At 39.9% G+C, this 12,793-nt stretch overlaps 1 long non-coding RNA gene and 1 pseudogene across 1 annotated transcript in view; both read right to left on the reverse strand.

Moving 5' to 3' along the window:
- Positions 1–12,793, reverse strand: part of LOC147342463 (uncharacterized) — a 68,313-nt gene that overhangs the window by 40,642 nt on the left and 14,878 nt on the right. The gene's annotated exons all lie outside the window — the stretch shown is intronic.
- Positions 1,421–2,531, reverse strand: LOC147342464 (glyceraldehyde-3-phosphate dehydrogenase pseudogene; annotated as a pseudogene).

Here is a 12,793-nt window from a genome sequence, read left to right on the forward strand (position 1 = left end):
CTAGACTGAAGGTTTAATGCTTCTCAGTGAAGGAAGAATGACTGAAGGGTGTCTTTCCCCCCAAACCCCACAGGAGATTTTTGACAGTATTTGGAGACATTTTTGGTTGTCACCACTGGGCAGGTCAGGTGCCAGAGGCATTTAGTGAGTGGAGGCCAGGGTGGCTGCTAGACATCTTACAAATTACAGGATAGCCTCCACAACCAAGAACCATCCTGCCATAATATGGATAGTGTGGAGGTTGAGAAACCCTGCTCTAGAGGGATATTGTGTTTCTGGTAATTTGATTAAGAATCTTAGTTCTTGTGACTGCTGACTTTAAACCAATTGTTATACAAAGTGAAATACACATATATATGTGTGTATTATATACACACTGTATCTGACTCTTTGCAACCCCATGAACTGTAGCCCACCAGGATCCTCTGTCCATGGGGTTTCTCCAGGCAATATATATGTATATTTAATTTAGATATGTAAATTATCATATTACAGGTTTTGTTCTGCCATCTCATCTGATGCTGGCTTTTGTGAAGTCAAACATTCTCAAAGTAAACTAGCTTGGCCTTCTGCTTATACAATTAGATGTGTCTACCCTTTCTACCTTGCTGTCTGCCCTGGGGCTGATATATCAGTGAAATTCAGATTCTCCGTGAGTTTGGCCATTCAGAGCCCCAAGTGAAGACTGAAAAGAGAGACAGAAGTAAGGTCATATATTTTTTTTACTTAACTCCTTCTATAGCACATAATCTGTGTCCTTCTTTCAAAAGCCACTAATCTTCTCCACACCATTTTTCCCTTTGTGGAACTTTTTCTCCCATTTTAGAATTAGGTCTCCTAACTTCTCTACTGTCATAAGAAATCAGGATTATCAAACTATTCTGTATATTTTTCCTGCCCTGACACCAAGTTAGTTAGTTCAATTGCTCAGTCGTGTCCAACTCTTTGCAACCCCATGGACTGCAGCACACCAGGCTTCCCTGTCCATCACCAGCTCCTGGAGTTTACTCAAATTTATGTCCATCAAGTTGGTGATGCCATCCAATCATCTCATCCTCTGATGTCCTCTTCTCCTCCTGCCTTCAATTTTTCCCAGCATAGGGTCTTTTCCAATGAGTCAGCTCTTCCCATTAGGTGGCCAAAGTATTGGAGTTTCAGCATCAGTCCTTCTAATGAACATTCAGGACTTATTTCCTTTTGGATGGACTGGTTGAATTTCCTTGCTGTCCAAGGGACTCCCAAGAGTCTTCTCCAACACCACAATTCAAAAGCATCGATTCTTTGTCTCTCAGCTCTTTTTTTTTGGGGGGGGGGTATAAGATCCTTTATTGATGGTACACAACAAAGCAAGTTTCCCTAAGCCCCTCCCTTTCCTCAGGGCTTCAGGGATGGAAACCGTTTGGAGGTCAGGAGATTCTCAGTGTGGTGAGGATCGAGATGGGGCAAGGACTCCCCAGCAGCTGAGTATTCTCTCTTCCTCTCGTGCTCTTGCTGGGGCTGGGAGTCCAGGGACCTTACTCCATGGAGGCCATGTGGACCATGAGGTCCACCACCCTGTTGCTGTAGCCTAATTCATTGTCGTACCATGAAATGAACTTAATGAAGTGGTCACTGAGGGCAATACAAGCTCCAGCATCAAAGGTAAAGAGTAAGTGTCGCTGCTAAAGTCTCAGGAGACAACCTGGTCCTCAGTGTAGCCTAGAATGCCCTTGAGGGGGCCCTGCAATGCCTGCTTCACCACCTTGATCTTCACCATCTTGATCTCATTATACTTGGCAAGTTTCTTTAGGTGGCAGGTCAGATCCACAATGGACACCTTGGGGGTGGGGATGGAAGGCCACGCAGGGGAGATTCCCGTTGAACTCAGGGAGGACCTTGCCCATGGCCTTGGCAGCACCGGTAGAAGTAGGGATGATTTTCTGGGCAGCCCCTCGGCCATCACGCCATAGCATCCCAGAGGGCCCATCCACGGTCTTCTGGGTGGCGGTGATGACGTGGATGGTGGTCATGAGTCCCTCCACGATGCCAAAGTAGTTATGGATGACTTTTGCCAGGGTGGCCAAGCAGTTGGTGGTGCAGGAGGCATTGCTGACAATCTTGAGGGAGTTGTCATACCTCTTGTGGTTCACGCCCATCACAAACTTGGGGGGATCGGTAGAAGGTGCAGAGATGATGACCCTCTTGGTTTCCACCCTTCAAGTAAGCCCTAGCCTTCTCCATGGTAGTGAAGACACCAGTGGACTCCACCACATAGGCAGCACCAGCATCACCCCACTTGATGATGGCGGGATCTTGCTCCTGGAAAATGGTGATGGCCTTTCCATCAATGACGAGCTTCCCATTCTCTGCCTTGACTGTGTCGTGAAACTCGCCATGGATGGAATCATACTGGAACATGTAGACCATGTAGTGAAGGTCAATGAAGGGGGTCATTGATGGCGACGATGTCCACTTTGCCAGAGTTAAAAGCAGCCCTGGTGGCCAGGCGCCCAAACAGGCCAAATCCGTTCACTCCAACCTTCACCATCTTGTCTCAGAGATGTGGCTGGCACAGCACCAAAGATGCGGTTGTCTGTTGAATGGGTTGGTATAGAGAGCCTCAGCTTTCTTTACAGTCCAACTCTCACATCCATACATGACTACTGGCAAAACCATAGCTTTGACTAGATGGACCTTTATTGGCAAAGTAATGTCTCTGCTTTTTAATATGCTGTCAAGCTTGGTCATAGCTTTTCTTCCAAGGAGTGTGAGTCTTTTAATTTCATGGCTGCAGTCACCATCTGCAATGATTTTGGAGCCCCCCAAAATAAAGTCTGTCACTGTTTCCATTGTTTCCCCATCTATTTGCCATGAAGTGATGGGACCCGATGCCATGATCTTCGTCCTTTGAGTGTTGAGTTTTCAGCCCATTTTTTCACTTTCCTCTTGCACTTCATCAAGAGGCTCTTTAGCTCTTCTTTGCTTTCTGCCATAAGGGTGGTGTCATCTGCGTATCTGAGGTTTGAAATTTCTCATGCCGATCTTAATTCCAGCTTGTGCTTCATCCAGTCCTGCCACCAAATTTTAGTATAATTATTGTGTAAGTAAAAAGTCTTGAATTATTAACTCAAATGTATCATCTGTTTTCTGCTGCAGACCTAATTCTGTTTGGGGAGCATCTTTTGTGTTTGTTTAGTCTCTTGTGTTTATCTAGTACACAGTTGCCCCTTTATGTCATGGCTACCTGAATGTTTTAACATCACAAAAGAAGTAGCACCAAAGAGAAAAAATAAAAATACAAACAGTTCAAGCACAACAGAACACAAGCAACGATGGTGGATGAATTATAAGTTGTTAAACATAAATCTCAATTATCTTTGTTTATCAATATGTAAGAATTGACAATTATTCTCAAGTGAGATACTAAAATGGAACACAAACTAGCAACATGCCCTTGTGGCTAACTTAGTACTATCAGATTGTGCCTTCACTCTACCACATTCTTGCCACGTGTCTCCTCCACACCTTCACCTTCCTGCACCTGGTTTGCAGCAGTAGCTTCCTAGTTCATGACCCAATCTCTCAACACCAAACCATTGACCAAACCATTGCTACTCTAGAATGTCAGTTTGATCTTCCCTGCTCCTAAGTTTTAGTGTGTGTGTGTATGTGTGTGTGTGTGTGTGTGTTTTCACATTTTCCTACTGAACACTGCTTGAACTCCTTAATATTTTGCAACCTGACCTCAAACTTCCTTTACAACATCATCTTACATTCCCTTAGTAGTCTGCTCTACCAAATTTAGAAGTGATACATTTCCTTCACACCAATTTGAAAAAAACAATGTCTGAACATCAAAGTCTAAACATGGTTATCTGTTTTTAGTTCTTTTCAACTAAAAATTGTATTTTATTATTTTTATAAAAAGGTGGTTGACTTAGCTTGTAACTCAAACAAGCAAGTATGTGTTTTTTCTTGAGGCAACTATCATACTCTTATTTGCAATAGATGTGTTTTATGTATACTTCTGGTTTAATTGCCCCAAATATAAAAAGGAGTTAAGATTTAATGTAATAATTTCACTTCTTCTTCAGAGCAATTTAAGTGAAGAATATCCTGGCTATTAATAGACTTTGGTGCCACTATGCTGACTCAGGCTGTAGCACCAACAGTTCATCCGTTACTGTTTTTGCATCATCAGGGAAAATATGAGCACAGGAAAAAAGGACAAAAATATCTTAGTATTTCTAAGAAAATAGTCTTTGCTGACAAACCTATTAAAAGAATTTTAAAGACCCCCTAGGGCTCCATGGGCCACATTTTTATAACTGCTGCTGTAAACACTGAATTAAGGTCTTCACGCTGCTTCTGTCTTTCTCAGGAGCCCCAGGTTGTTGCTAATAGAAGACAAGAAATCATGAGTTGAAGAGAAGAAAGGTGCAATCTTGGAACTTATGTTCTGGTGTTCCATGTTTGCTCAGGGCTTCAGTCATGTGTCTCCAATCCTGTGTGTGCCCCTGGACCCTGACCAAGATGCAGCTTCTCTCTGGAACTTTTACTTCAAGCTTTCTAACTGTGTTTCCTTTAACATTTTTATGTGGCATATCAGAGTTTCCATCATATTGCTTATAGTTATTAGCTTGCAGGTCCTTTGGTAGAAAATGAGCTTCTGAAAAGTAGAAAGCATATTTTATTCATTTCAGCACCCATTGCCTAGGGTTGGTACATGGTAGATGTTTTTTAAAAAAGGAATGAAATAGTTTAGGGAAAGTGGGTTTTCTGGCTGTGGTTAAATTTTCATTGTAACAACTACTGATTGAAAAAAATAATGGTAGGCATCTTTTATAAAGGCTTACTATATTTCAAGCATGGTTCCAAGTGTTTTCTATATATTTCATTTAATCCTTATACATTTTTACACTCTTCAGTTATTATTCTCAGTTCCTCCCTATCTGTATTTTGTTGAAAAAGAAATTGGAGGTTAAAAGGACAAGCGATGTTTCCCCCTGAACTCACTCTACTAGCAATTATTGGAGTCAGTATTCAATCATATGATATTTATCTGAATGTTAGAGACTTCACATATAAGATACAAAGTGTGTTTTGGGGGGCTTTGCTGTGGACCTTATTGGTTTCTTTGATGGCAACATCATTGTGCATATTGATCTGAGAATATCAAGATCAGATAATTTTTTTGCCACCCAGGTAGGGCACTGCTAAATATAGTGTGTGCACAGATGGTGGAAATTTGGTTTCCATGATGTTTTTATGACTCTGATTTGTTTTTCTGTGACTTTTATTAAAATATATGTGTTTTCTTCTGATCCTATTAGCCCCTTAATGAAAAACAAATCTAAATTTGTTTTATGTAAGCCTGCCTTACTGCATTTAGCTCAGGGACCTTATACCCAAATGATCAATGGCCAAGCTGAGGAAAAGAAAAAACAGTTTAAAAAACAGAATCACTCTGGATTACTTTGAAATAGGGTCTCAGTGGGTTTCTCCTCTCCAGAGACTATGATGCTTTTATTCTCTAGACGCATTTACCTCCTGGTAGCAGAGTTCCCCAAACTAAACTTTGAGAGACAAATAAGCCAGGATTCCATATGTTGCTGCATGTAATGGAAAATATGCCTTCTTAATGATGGGGTTACCTGAATTCCTAATGCAGTAAACATTTTCCAGCAGGAAGATATTTATGCAGTCAGATTTTTTATTAGTGGAGTATATTTAGTAATCCTAGATTAAAATAGTTTGGGAATAAATATTTCCCTTAAGGTCAAAGTAAATTAGTTATCTCCTACTAGACTGCACAGGAAATTTCATTCTGGGCTACAGAATTCTTAGGGATGTTTGTATGTTTATCTGTTTTTGCTTTGTTTGTAAGCAGTATACACCCTCACTACAGTACTGAACTCCATGACGAAGTTCCTTCTCTGTATTCTAACCTGCTAAGATGAACATTCCTCCTATATTCACTTCATCCTTCTCAGCTCAGGCACTGTCATGGCGATATATTATCGAGACTGTATCTCATTTTTACCATCCCACACCTGTCAGGATGATCATCTTTAAAAAGTCTACAAATAACAAATTCTGGAGGGGGTATGGAGAAAAGGAAATCTTCCTACACTGTTGATAGGAATGTAAACTGGTGCAACTACTATAGAGAACATGAAGGTTCTTCAAAAAACTAAACATAGAGTTGCCTGTGATCCAGAAATTCTAGTCCTGGACATACATTCAGAGCAAACTCTAATTTGAAAAGATATATGCACCTCAATGTTCACAGAAGCAATATTTACAATAGCCAAGACATGGAAGCAACCTAAATGTTCATCACCAGATAAATGGAAAAATAAGATGTCATATACGTGTTTGTGCACGTGTGCACATGCTTATTTGCTCAGTTGTACTCAACTCTTTGCAATCCTTTAGACTGTAGCCCACCAGACTCCTCTGTCCATGGAACTTTTCAGGAAAGAATCTGGAGTGGGTTGCCATTTCCTTCTCCAAGGAAAGCTCCTGACCCAGGTATTGAACTCGCATCTCCTATATCTCCTGTGTTGCAGGCAGAGTCATTGGGGAAGCCTATACACATACATGAAAAGTTTTGTTTGTGCCCTCCAAGAGTCTGTTTCCCAGTCCTGTATAAGTTCTGGAGGCTGTATGGTGGGGTTGCAAAATTGCACTCATCTCACATGCTAGCAAAGTAATGCTCAAAATTTTCCAAGCCAGGCTGCAAAAGTATGTGAACCGTGAACTTCCAAATAGGCAAGCTGGATTTAGGAAAGGCAGAGGAACCAAATATCAAATTGCCAACATCTGTTGGATCATCAAAAAAGCAAGAGAGTTACAGAAAGACATCTACTTTTGCTATATTGACAATGCCACAGCCTTCGACTGTGTGGATCACAACAAACTGTGGAAAATTCTTCAATAAATGGGAATACCAGACCACCTGACCTGCCTCCTGAGAAATTTGTAAACAGGTCAAGAAGCAACAGAACTGTTCATGGAACAATAGACTGGTTCCAAATTGGGAAAGGAGTATGTCAAGACTGTATATTGTCACCCTGCTTATTTAACTTATATGCAGAGTACATCATGAGAAATGCCAGACTGGATGAAGCACAAGCTGGAATCAAGATTGCCAGGAGAAATATCAATAACCTCAGATAGGCAGATGACACCACCCTTATGGCAGAAAGTGAAGAACTAAAGAGCCTCTTGATGAAAGTGAAAGAGGAGAATGAAAAAGTTGGCTTAAAACTCAACATTCAGAAAACGAAGATCATGACATCCAGTCCTCACTTCATGGCAAATAGATGGGGAAACAGTGGAAACAGTGACAGACTTTATTTTCTGGGGCTCCAAAATCACTGTAATTTATGACTGCAGCCATGAAATTAAAAGATGCTTGCTCTTTGGAAGAAAAGTTATGACCAACCTAGACCGCATATTAAAAAGCAGAGACATTACTTTGCCAACAAAGGTCCATCTACTCAAAGTTATGGTTTTTCCAGCAGTCATGTTTGGATGTGAGAGTTGGACTATAAAGAAAGTTGAGCACCGTAGAATTGATGCTTTTGAACTGTGGTGTTAGAGAAGACTTTTGAGAGTCCCTTGGACAGCAAGGAGATCCAATCAATTCATCCTAAAGGAAATCAGCCCTGAATATTCATTGGAAGGACTGATGACGAAACAGAAACTCCATACTTTGGCCCCCTGATGCGAAGAGTTGACTCAAATGAAAAGACCCTGATGCTGGGAAAGATTGAGGGCAGGAGGAGAAGGGGCAATGGAGGATGAGCTTGTTGGATGGCATCACTGACTCAATGGACATGAGTCTGAGTAAACTCCAGGAGTTGGTGATGGACAGGGAAGCCTGGCCTGCTGCAGTCCATGGGGTTGCAAGGAAGTGGACACGACTGAGTAACTGAACTGAACTGAACTGAAATGAACTGATATCCATACACAAAGGCACACACACACACACACACATATGAGGGTACTACTCAGTCACGAAAATAAACGCAATAATGCCATTTGCAGCAACATAGATGGAACTAGAGATTATCATACTAAGTGAAGTTAAGTCAGGAAGGGAAGGACAGGGACTTCCCTGGTGGCTCAATGGTAAAGAATTTGTCTGCCAATGCTGGAGACATGGGTTTGATCCCTGATCTGGGAAGATCACACATGCCATGGAGCCACTAAGCTCTGGGACCCAGAAGCCACACCTACTGATGCCCACGTGCCCTAGAGCCGATGCTTTGTAACAGGAGAAGTCACCACTATAAGAAGACTGCACGTTGCAACTAGAGAGCAGCCCCCACTTCCTGCAACTAGAGAAAAGCCCATGCAGCAACGCAGCCCCAACACAGCCAAAAATAAATAAATAATTAAATACAAAAAATACAGTTTTAAAGAAAGACAATAACTTAAAAATGTTAAAGAAAAGACAAAACAAATATAACTTTACTTATATCTGTGTAATCTAAAATATGACACAAATGAATGTATCAATGAAATAGAAGCAGACTCATGCAGCAGACTTGCTGTTCTCAAGGGGAGGGGAGGAAGGGAGGGATGGATTGGGAGTTTGGGATTAGCAAATTTAAAATATTACACGTTGAATGGATAAATAATAAGGTCCTACTTATTACCACAGGGAATTATATTCAATATTCTGTGACAGACCATAATGGAAAAAATATATGAAAATAATATATATATATTAATATATGTATAACTGAATCACTTTCCTTTACAGCATAAATTAACACAACATTGTAAATCAACTGTACTTCAGTAAAATACATTTTAAAAAAAAGACAGTGTATCTCATTTTGTTTTCAAACCATTCAGTAGCTTTTTGACCATGGACAGGAAGACGCACATATTACATCATGATCTATGTAAAGACAGAATTTCACAAAGGGACTTTTCTTTTACAAAGTGTAACATACTTTGATATTCTCTTATATATTCTCTCTACAGGTCCATAAATTGATAATGTGTACATTTACAGGTCATAATCCTCAGTTTGAAAAAGATATTCAATTTCAAAGCAGTGGCTCTCAGAGAGTAGGAAAATTAAAGAAAAACTATGTAATACTAATGAATAAAAGCACACATTTGCTATAAGAAAACCAAGAGATCACTGGTTCTAACTTTTTGCCATGAATGAGGATCACCTGAAAGGTGTGTTAATACATTCACAAATTACTGGGCTCCATACCTGGAGATTTGATACAGTAGAGTGGTGAGCAATCTAATAATATGCATTTTAAATAAGTTCTCAGTAATGCTAATGTTGGTGGTTTGGGGTGGACCCTTTGAGAATCTAGGGGTTTTCACACTTTGAGTCTAGGAGGAAATCAAGGATTTCTTCCCACTGTTCATTTTTTTCTACCTGTCCTCAGAATTCTAAGGATGCCCCCTTGTGGCAAGTCAAGGAAAAAGTTAACAAGACAAGGCATCCAAAATAGCACTGATGAAAACAGTAGAAATAATTCTCAAATATAAGGGAATGACAGAGGAGGAGATGGTTGGATGGCATCACCAACTCCATGAACATGAGTTTCAGCAAAGTCTGGGAGATAGTGAAGGACAGGGAAGCCTGATGTGCTGTAGTCCATGGGGTTGCAGAGTTGGACACGACTGAGACTGAACAACAAAAACATCCCCTCCATCTCCTTCAGAAAGGAGAACAATGATTGTTGTAAATAGTAAAGCATGGGACTCAAAAGTCTAGAATTTAGAATCAGATGAACCTGGGTTCATGTTGGGAAAGCTACTTAACTTTTCTAATTCAAAGACTTCTCATTTACAAAGTAGCATAATGACAGCATTTCTTTTTCATTTCTTAATATTATTGTGAAAATTAAGTACATTAACATATAAAGACTGGAATATCCTGATTTACAGTTTAAGCTGTGAATAACTGTCATCTGGAGAAGGCTCTTGAGAGTCCCTTGGACAGCAAAGAGATCAAACCAGTCAATCCTAAAGGAAATCAACCTTGAATATTCATTGGAACTACTGATGCTGAAGCTGAAGCTCCAATGCTTTGGCCACCTGATGCAAAGAGCCAACTCACTGGAAAAGACCCTGATGCTGGGGAAAATGGAGGGCTAGAGGAGAAGAAGGTGACAGGAGATGAGACGGTTGGATGGCATCACTGACTCAATGGACATGAGTTTGAGTAAACTCCAGGAGGCAGTGAAGGACAGGGAGGCCTGGTGTGCTGCAGTTCATGGGGTCTCAAAGAGTTCCATACAACTTAGCGACTGCACAATAAAGAATAACAACTGTCCTCTAACATTCTCAAGTGTGACACTTGCACCCAACTCATACTCATATCCCCATTGTCAAGCCTTCCACCTAACACATTTTCCCCTAGATACATCCAGAAAGAAGCACCAAAGACCCAGTGTGAATTCAGAATTCCAATATGTCCATTGCTCCTGCAGGATTCTAAAAACCCTCCTACTACTTGAAGTCTGTTACTTCAGAACAAGCTATTGTGGTATACAAATCCCAGCTGCTGTCAAAGCAAAGACTGACTGGCATAGCTAATGACAATACCTCCCGCACGATCATCTGTTTATTGCTGCAGACATGTCTCATGTAGGTGGTTAGCCCTGAGTCCCATGTCTTGGAACCCGCTTGTGCTATCAATGCAGGTGTCCACCCCATCTGAGGTCCACAATTGGAACAACCTTCCTCTCAGTGCTGTGCTCAGCTTCAGATGCACAACAGTGAGATGGGCCCAAGTTGCCGGCACAGAGCTCTTTTTCCTTTATTGATGTAGAAGTGACATACAATATTATGTAAGTTACAGGTATACAATAAATAATGCATACTTTTTTAAAGATTACATTCCATTTATAGTTATTTAACATACTGGCTAAAATATTAACTATATTCTTTCATCTATGATATATCCTTGTAACTTATTTTATATATACTAGTTAGCCCTTTAGATGCAATCAATAATTTTCACACACCACAATTACATAAATTACAAATATCCAGACTTTAAAAATAAAGCTAAGGATTTCCCCAGTGGTCCCATGGCTAAGACCCCATGCTGCCAGTGAAGGTGACATAGGTTTGATCCCCGGCCAGGAAAATAAATTCCCATATGCCACAAGGAGAGACCCAAAAATAAAATTGAAAAATTGAAAAAAAATTAAAAGCCATAAAAAAACAAAGCAAAACTACCTGCTTTAGAAACATAAGTCACATTTCTTTGATTAGTAATGATTTGCCTATTTTTTTCACCATCTGAAAATAATGAAAGGAAATTAAAATGATCAATTTCTGCCCTAAGGAGCTCATTATATACTTGAGGATATAAATACATATGGAATTTCTTTGATCTAAAGATTTTTCTCACATTTGAATGTTTCTAAAACCTAGTGACATTTAAATGTAGTAATGTTCATTTCTGAAAGTAAAACTCTTTAATAAATCAGTGCCATTTTAATAACCTGTGCCATTTAGGAATCAAAACCAGGAAAATTAGAAACTAGCTATAATATAATACAAGAGGTTGTGTAAATGTCTCTCCAGATATTTTTAGGCTATACAGCTAACGGGAGTCAATTTTTAATAATAGAAACCTTGAGAATAAAAAACTGTAGATACTGACTTCTGTACACACACACACAATGTGCACAAATATCACTACCAATATTATCACCATCACTATTCATAGTTATTAATATAAATCTTACAGTATTTTAATGTGAAAGGTATCTATTCCTCCTCTCTAGGAACCAACAAACCTCCAAGCAATGTTAATAACTACAGAATACCACTCAAGTATCTCTAGTTTTGTCAAGAGAACACATTGGTCATAATAAACACTCTCTTCCAACAACATAAAAGAAGACTCTACACATGGACATCACCAGATGGTCAACACCAAAATCAGACTGATTATATTCTTTGCAGCCAAAGATGGAGAAGTTCTATACAGTCAGCAAAAACAAGACCAGGAGCTGACTGTGGCTCAGATCATGAACTCCTTATTGCCAAATTCACACTTAAATTGAAGAAAGTGGGGAAAACCACTAGATCATTCAGGTATGACCTAAATCAAATCCCTTACGATTATACAGTGGAAGTGCGAAATAGATTTAAGGGACTAGATCTGATAGACAGAGTGCCTGATGAACTATGGATGGAGGTTTGTGACATTGTACTGGAGACAGGGATCAAGATCATCCCCATGGAAAAGAAACAAAAAAAGGAAAGTGGATGGCTGAGAAGGCCTTACAAATAGCTGTGAAAAGAAGAGAAGCAAAAAACAAAGGAGAAAAGGAAAGATATAAGCATCTGAATGTAGAGTTCCAAAGAATAGCAAGGAGAGATAAGAAAGCCTTCCTCAGTAATCAATGCAAAGAAATAGAGGAAAACAACAGAATGGGAAAGACTGGAGATCTCTTCAAGAAAATTAGAGATACCAAGGGAACATTTCATGCAAAGATGGGCTCGATTAAGGACAGAAATGGTATGGACCTAACAGAAGCAGAAGATATTAAGAAGAGATGGCAAGAATACACAGAAGAACTGTACAAAAAAAGAGCTTCACAACCCAGATAATCATGATGGTGTGATCACTGACCTAGAGCCAGACATCCTGGAATGTGAAATCAAGTGGGCCTTAGAAAGCATCACTAAAAACAAAGCTAGTGGAGGTGATGGAATTCCAGTTGAGCTATTTCAAATCCTGAAAGATGATGCTGTGAAAAGTGCTTCACTCAATATGCCAGCAAATTTGCAAAACTCAGCAGTGGCC

This window comes from Bos grunniens, chromosome 29 (genome assembly GCF_055505025.1).
Source record: "Bos grunniens cultivar Pamir isolate PY7600 chromosome 29, Bosgru_T2T1.0, whole genome shotgun sequence".
Lineage (NCBI taxonomy): Eukaryota > Metazoa > Chordata > Mammalia > Artiodactyla > Bovidae > Bos > Bos grunniens.